The 8,375-nt window shown below is 38.7% G+C and overlaps 2 pseudogenes; both read right to left on the reverse strand.

The window, feature by feature from the left end:
- Positions 1 to 1,676: 1,676 nt before the first annotated feature.
- LOC102978887 (ubiquilin-1-like) lies at positions 1,677 to 3,009 on the reverse strand (annotated as a pseudogene).
- A 4,123-nt stretch (positions 3,010 to 7,132) lies between these two features.
- Positions 7,133 to 7,922, reverse strand: LOC102978604 (40S ribosomal protein S4-like; annotated as a pseudogene).
- Between the last annotated feature and the right edge of the window lie 453 nt (positions 7,923 to 8,375).

The raw sequence follows: 8,375 nt of genomic DNA on the forward strand, positions 1-8,375 counted from the left end.
GTGACCATATATGCATGGGTTTATCTCTGGGCTTTCTATCCTGCTCCATTGATCTATATTTCTGTTTTTGTGCCAGTACCATACTGTCTTGATTACTGTTACTTTGTAGTATACTCTGAAGTCAGGGAGCCTGGTTTCTCCAGCTCCATTTTTCGTTCTCAAGATTGCTTTGGTTATTCGGGGTCTTTTGTGTTTCCATACAAATTGTGAAATTTTTGGTTCTATTTCTCTGAAAAATGCCAGTGGTAGTTTGAGAGAGATTGCATTGAATCTTTAGATTGCTTTGGGTAGTAGAGTCATTTTCATAATGTTGCTTCTTCCAATCCGAGAACATGGTATATCTCTCCATCTATTTGTATCATCATTAATTTCTTTCATCAGTGTCTTATAGTTTTCTGCATACAAGTCTTTTGTCTCCTTAGGTAGGTTTATTCCTAGATATTTTATTCTTTTTGTTGCCGTGGTAAATGGGAGTGTTTTCTTAATTTCACTCTCAGATTTTTCATCATTAGTGTATAAGAATGCCAGAGATTTCTGTGCATTAATTTTGTATCCTGCTACTTTACCAAATTCATTGATTAGCTCTAGTGGTTTTCTGGTAGCATCCTTAGGATTCTCTATGTATAATATCATGTCATCTGCAAATAGTGACAGCTTTACTTCTTCTTTTCCTATTTGGATTCCTTTTATTTCTTTTTCTTCTCTGATTGCTGTGGCTAGAACTTCCAAAACTATGTTGAATAAGAGTGGTGAGAGTGGGCAACCTTGTCTTGTTCCTGATCTTAGTGGAAATGGTTTCAGTTTTTCACCATTGAGGACAATGTTGGCTGTGGGTTTGTCATATATGGCCTTTATTATGTTGAGGAAAGTTCCCTCTATGCCTACTTTTTGCAGGGTTTTTATCATAAATCAGTGTTGAATATTGTCAAAACCTTTTTCTTTATCTATTGAGATGATCATATATGGTTTTTGGTATTCGTTTTTTAAATATGGTGTATCACACTGATTGATTTGCATATATTGAAAAATCCTTGCACCCCTGCTATAAATCCACTTGATCATGTTGTCTGATCCTTTTAATGTATTGTTGAATTCAGTTTGCTAGTATTTTGATAAGGATTTTTATGTCTATGTTTGTCAGTGATATTGGCCTGTAATTTTCTTTTTCTCTGGTATCTTTGTCTGGTTTTGGTATCAGGGTGATGTTGACCTCATAGAATGAGCTTGGGAGTATTCCTTCCTCTGCAGTTTTTTTGGAATAGTTCCAGAAGATAGGTGTTAACTCTTCTCAAAATGTTTGATAGAATTTGTCTGTGAAGCCATCTGGTCCTGGACTTTTGTTTGTTGGGAGTTTTAAAATCAGTTTCTATTTAAGTACTTGTGATTGGTCTGTTCATATTTTCTACTTCTTCCTGGTTCAGTCTTGGGAGATTGTACCTTTCTAAGAATTTGTCCATTTCTTCTAGGTTTTCCATTTTACTGGCATATAGTTGCTTATAGTAGTCTCTTATGATCCTTTGTATTTCTGTGGTGTCTGTTTTAACTTCTCCTTTTTCATTTCTAATTTTGATTTGAGCCCTCTCTCTTTATTTTCTTGATGAGTCTGGCTAAAGGTTTATCAATTTTGTTTATCTTTTCAAAGAACCAGCTTTTAATTTCATTGATATTTCCTATTGTTACAGACATAAACCCTGCTGAATCTGTAACAAGGCCTGCATTGCTCTAGGGTATGACATTGCCAATAAATTATCAGCAATCTGCATCTGTGCAGCAAGGTCAGGGACCTGGCTTAGTGACTGCATTATGCTTCTCATGTAGGGGGCAGACAACATATTTTGCATAAATTGTGAGTTTTCAGTTATTTGTTGCAACAAGCTCTGCATTCCTGGTGTGTTGAACATACTAGCTCTTACTCCAGGCCCCAAATTTGGCAGAGAACTCTGCCCAGCAGTGCCACTGACAGCACTATCACTAATGCCTCCAAGGCACTTCTGAGTGCCTCCCTCAGAAGCTGATGAATTCTGAGAAGCCTGTGGAGCCCACGTTTTGGGTAATCGATCTTTATTTTCTGTATGGGAAGGTTAACTACTTTCACCTGAGGATATATTGCTCACTAAGGAAGCAAATGGTTTACCACCAAACTGTTCTTGTGCAGCACTCAGCATTGGTTCCTGAATATCTGGGTACATGCACCATAAAGCATTGTAGTATCCTCTGGGATGCTTTCTAGGTTGGTCAAGGCTCGGTCCTGGTTTCTCATTATTTCCTGCATCATTGCTGGATTCTTGGCAAGTTCCAATATTTGTCTCACAATATCTGGATTATTCAGCATATAACTCATTTCTGGATTTCTCTGTATCAATTGCTGCATTTGTGTATTGGCCATAATTAACTGCCTCATCAGGTCAGGATTTGAAAGCATGCTCTGGACAAAGGGATTCTCCATGATCTGGACCATTATTTCAGGATTGGACACAAGTGGATGCTGCACCTGGCTTTGTAGTTCAAAGAAGTTGGTAGTATTCAGACCCAAGCTACTCAGACCTGCAAGTCCTCTAAGGCCACCTAAACCAAAAAGGTTGCTAGCAACAGAACCAAATGTGGAGTTACTATTAGGAGCTGATGATGTGGTAGCACTGCTTCCACTGGTGTTTTTTTGCTGAGCTGAATGATCCTGAGGTCTGTTTTGTGTTTTGATGATGAGGTGAACAACAAGTCCATCGTAAATTCCATGCTGACTCAAAGTATCTTGATCTTTTAAAACTTTTCCAGCAATATCAACACAAGTTGTTTGGTATGTGATTTGAAACATTTAGAGATTTATTCCTTGAACTGCAGGGCGGAGCTATTCTTGGACACCGTGAAGTACTCTTTCTTCTTCAGTGTCTTCAGGGTGACTTTTGTGATCTTGGGTTCTGTGGAGGCAGCGGTGGCAGGGTGGCCGGCACCTTCGGCAGTGGCAGCGCTGTCCTGGGAGCTTGGAGCACTGAGACTTTCATCATTGGCCATGGGACAGCGGTGCCTCAGGTGTGCAGGAGGGAGTGGGCGAGCAAAGGGGAGCAATGCAACACCTGAGCCAGCCGGCCGGGGCAGCAGAGAATGTGGGGCACAGTGCCTCAGTGACAACTGGGTGCAGGGCCACCCTGGAAGGCTAGGGGGCACAGAGCTCGGTGTGGGCTCCAGCGCAGGCCCTCAGCACTTTAAACATGTAATCACCATTGTATCTGATAAGAAATCGGCTGTTAATTTTTATTGAGGATCCCTTATATATGATGAGTCATTTATCTCCTATTGCTTTCAAGATTTTCTTCTTGTCTTTATCTTTTAGTGATGTGATTATAATGTGTCTTGGTGTAGATCTCTCTGAGTTTAACTCATTGGAGTTCCTTGAGGTTCTTGGATGTATGGATTCATGTATTTGATTAAATTTGTGAAGTTTTAGCTATTTTTAAAAACATTTATTTATTTTATTTATTTTTGGCTCTGTTGGATCTTCGTTGCTGTGTGTGGGCTTTCTCTAGTTGTGGCGAGTGGAGGCTACTCTTCATTGCAGTGCATGGGCTTCTCATTGTGGTGGCTTCTCTTGTTGTGGAGCACAGGGTCTAAGCACACGGGCTTCAGTAGTTGTAGCATGCGGGGTCAGTAGTTGTGGCTCACGGACTCTAGAGTGTAGGCTCAGTAGTTGTGGCACATGGGCTTAGTTGCTCCACGGCATGTGGGATCTTCCTGGACCAGGGTTCGAACCTGTGTCCCCTGCATTGGCAGGTGGATTCTTAACCATTGTGCCACCAGGGAAGCCCCTATTATTTTTTCAAATATTCTTTTTCTCCATTTCCCTTCTCTTTTGCTTAAACTTCCATTATGCACATGTCGATATGTTTATTACTGTCCCACAGGTCTCCTAGGTCTGGATCATTTTCCTTCATTCTTTTTTCTTTCTGCTCTTCAGAGTGGATACTTTAATTGATCCTTTTTTGATGATTCTTTTTTATTCCTGCAAAAATCTACTATTGAATCCCTCTAGTGAATTTTGTATTTCAGTATTTAACGTTACAGCTCCAGAATTTTAATTTTGTTCCTTTGTTTAATTTTTATCTCTTTATTGATATTCTTTATGTATTTAGACATTATTCACATAACTTCCTTAAGCTCTTTGAACATATTTAAGACAGTTGATTTAATATATTTATCTTTAAGTCTACCCTCTGGGCTTCCCCAGGGACAGTTTCAACTGATTGCTTTTTTCCTGTATATGAACCATAGTTTCTTGGTTTTTGGCATGCCTCATTTTTTTGTTATTGTTGTTGAAAACTGGACATTTGCAATAATATAATGTGTAAATAAATGAACAAAACAAACCACACAAAAACAAACACATAGATACAGAAAACAGAGTAGTGGTTATCAGAGGGGGTGGTATGGAGGGGTAGTGCAAAATGGGTAAGGGGGCTAAACTGTATGGTGCCGGATGGAAAATAAATTTTTGGTGGTGAGCATGTAGGCTATACAGAATTAGAAATATAATGTTGTACACATGAAACTTATATAATGTTATAAATCAGTGTTACCTCAGTAACATATATGTGTGTGTGTGTGTGTGTGTGTGTATGTATATATAAAATGTGGCAACTCTGGAAGTCAGATTCTTTCATTTTCCCCTGTTTTGTTATTGTTGCTCTTTTTTTTTTTTTAATTTAGTGTCTTTTCTGAATTAATTTTGTAAAGCCTGTATTCTTTGTCATGTGTGACCACTGAAGTCTGCTTGGTGAGCAAAGTGGTTAGCTAATGACCAAAAGAGATTCTTTTTTTAAAAAAATAAATAAATTTATTTATTTATTTATTTATTTTTGGCTGAGTTAAGTCTTTGTTGCTGCTCGTGGGCTTTCTCTAGTTATAGCGAGCGGGGGCTACTCTTCATTACAGTGCCTCGGCTTCTCATTGTGGTGGCTTCTCTTGTTGCGGAGCATGGGCTCTAGGCATGTGAGCTTCAGTAGTTGTGGCTTATGGGCTCTAGAGGGCAGGCTCAGTAGTTGTGGCCCATGGACTTAATTGCTCTGCAGCCTGTGGGATTTTCCTGGATCAGGGCTCGAACCTGTGTCCCCTGCATTGGCAGGCAGATTCTTAACTACTGTGCCAGCAGGGAAGCCCCTAACAGAGATTCTTTAAATGTCTGGAAATAGTAACACTCCTTGTCTTTTCTGAGGGGCTCTGTGTTTTTATTGGGGACATGCTTTTATTAGTTCATCAGGCAGTTTACAACTCTGTCTTAACCTTAACTTCCTACTTGCACAGAGCCTCATTAATAGGCAGAGGTGAGAGCCTAAGTCTTTCTCAGGTATTTCCCCAGTGTACACACAACCTTAGTCATAAACACAGACCTGCATATGCATGTGGCACTCTGATTCCCAAGAATACATTGGAGCTTTTCAAGGACCCTATTGACATCTAATTTCCCAGATTTTCATATAAAAATTTAAATTTTATTTCAATATTTAAAAAATCTTTCTGGGCATTGGGGTTTTGATAGGAATTCCATTAACCCTGTGTATTAATTGGAGATAATTGACATTTTTACTATAATAGGCTTTCTAAAGCTTGAACATGGTATGTCCCCACATAATTAGGTCTTTGATTTCTTTCTTCAGCATTTTGTAGTTTTTAGCATACAAGTATTGTGTGTGTTTTGTTAGGTTAACATCTATTTAATTTTTTTAACAATTGTAATAGGGATGGTATTTTTAATTTTAGGTTCCACATGTTCATTGCTAGCATATAGAAATATGTTTGATTTCTGTATGTTTTTCTTGTATACTGTTACCTTGCTGAACTCACTTATTTGTACTAGGTTTTGTGTATGTGAATATCTTGGGATTTTCTATGCAGATTATTTTGCCTTTCTGCAAATTTAGACAGTTTTATTTCTATATTTTCAGTATATATGATTTTTATTTTGTTTTCTTGCCCATTGTACTGGTGAGAACTTCCAGTATAATGTTGAAGTGGTGAAAGTGGAATTCTTGCCTTATTCCATATCTTAGGGGAAAACATTCTTTCATCATTTTGTGTAACATTATAGTTTCTTTTTTACATTCTCTGTGTCAAATTAAGAAAATTTCTGTCTATCACTATTATTCTGAGCATTATTTTTTCATCATGAATGGATGTTGAATTTTTGTCAAATGCTTTTCTGTATCAGTTGATATGATTATGTTTCTTGTTTAGTCTGTTAATGTGATGGATTACACTGGTTGATCACAAATGTGGAAACAGCCATGTTAGCACTGCGTTAGCTTTATTCTTCAAATTTTGATATGATTTATTTTCATTTCCATCCAACTCAATCCAATTCAATGTATTAAAATTTTTTAAAAAATTATTGAGATACAATACCATATCTTCTGTATCCATTTGTCTATTTATGGACACCTAGGTTGCTTTACTATCTTGGCTATTGTAAATAATGCGGCAATAAACATTGAAGTGCACATAACTTTTGAATTAGTATTTTGTGTGTGTGTGTGTGTGTGGTACGCGGGCCCCTCACTGTTGTGGTCTCTCCCGTTGTGGAGCACACGCTCCGGACGTGCAGGCTCAGTGGCCATGGCTCACAGGCCCAGCCACTCCACGGCATGTGGGATCTTCCCGGACCGGAGCACGAACCCATGTCCCCTGCATCGGCAGGTGGACTCTCAACCACTGCACCACCAGGGAAGCCCTGAATTAGTATTTTTGTTTTCTTTGGGTAAATACCCTGAAGTGGAATTGCTGAATTATATGAGAGTTCTATTTTTAAATTTCAAGGAACTTCCATACTGTTTTCCATACTGGCTGCACCAATTTGTATTTCCACCAACAGTGCTGGAGTGTTCACTTTTCTCCACATCTTCACCAACACTTGTATTTTGTTGTCTATTTGGTAATAGCCATTATGACATGTGTGAGGTGGTATCTCATTGTGATTTTGATTTGCATTTCTCTGACGATTAGTGATGTTGAGCATCTTTTCATGTGTCTGTTGGCCATATGTATGTCTTCTTTGGAAAAATATCTATTTAGGTCCTATGCCCATTTTTTAACGTGGTATTATATTTAAGTACAAAGACTTTTCCAATCATGTCGCTTAGAGATCATTTTATCCACTGCTGTGTTTGGCCACCAGTCTCTTGTCTCTCTCCTCAGCAATGGTAAGGCGGATACCCTTTCTATGAGGAAGAGAGATCCATGGTTTTTTGCCTTTGCCAATAATGAAAATGTTGGAGAGCCGGGTGGCAAAGCTCTTGCCACTGGCATCTTTCACACGAACTACATCAAAAGAACCAGGATGTCTCTCCCGGTTAGTGATCACACCAATTCTTCCCAGGTTAGCACCTCCAGTCACCATGCACAGGTTACCAGTGTCAAATTTGATGAAATCAGCAATCTTGCCAGTCTCCAAATCAATTTGAATGGTGTTATTCACCTTGATGAGGGGATCAGGGTAGTGGATGGTGGGAGCATCATGGGTCACCAGATGAGGGATTCCTTTTGTCCGCACAAAGATCTTTCTCATTTTGCACAACTTATACTTGGCCTCCTCAGGTGTAATACAATGAACAGCAAAGCGACTCTTGGTGCCATAGATCAGACGAAAATTCTCTCCAGTCTTTTCAATGCTGATGACATCCATAAAACCAGTAGTAGGTTATATCAGTGCGGACCTTGCCATCAATCCAAATGAAACACTGCATGCAGATCTTCTTTATTTCATCTCCTGTTAGGGCATACTTAAGTCTGTTCCTTAGGAAAATGATTAGGAGGTGACATTCTCTTAGCTTGTGGGGACCGGTAGATGGACGAGGAGCAAACACACCAGTCAGTTTATCCAGCATTCAATGCTTTGGAGCTGCTACATGCTTCAGGTGCTTCTTGGGACCATGAGCCATGGCTGCACTAGGCACGAAAAGAGCCCTATACCCATTTTTTACTTGGGTTGTTTGTTTTTTTGATGTTGTGTTGTATGAGTTCTTTTCATATTTTGCATATTAAACTCTTGTTGGATATATCATTTGCAAATATCATCTCTCATTTCATTTTGTTGATAGTTTCCTTTGCTGTGCAAAAGCTTTTTATTTTGATGTAGTCCCATTTTATTTCCCTTGCCTGAGGAGACCTATCCAAAAGCACGTTGCTAAGATTAATGTCAGAGAATGTATTGCCTGTGATTCTTCTATGAATTTTATGGTTTCAAGTGTTACATTTAAGTCTTTAATCCATTTGAATTTACTTTTTACAAGGTATGAAAAAGTAGTCCAGTTTGATTTTTTTTGGCATATGGCTATTTAGTTTTTCCACCATCATTTATTGAAGATGCTGTCTTTCTCATATTGAATATTTGT

The sequence above is a fragment of the Physeter macrocephalus genome, chromosome 21 (assembly GCF_002837175.3).
Source record: "Physeter macrocephalus isolate SW-GA chromosome 21, ASM283717v5, whole genome shotgun sequence".
In the NCBI taxonomy this organism is placed as follows: Eukaryota; Metazoa; Chordata; class Mammalia; order Artiodactyla; family Physeteridae; genus Physeter; species Physeter macrocephalus.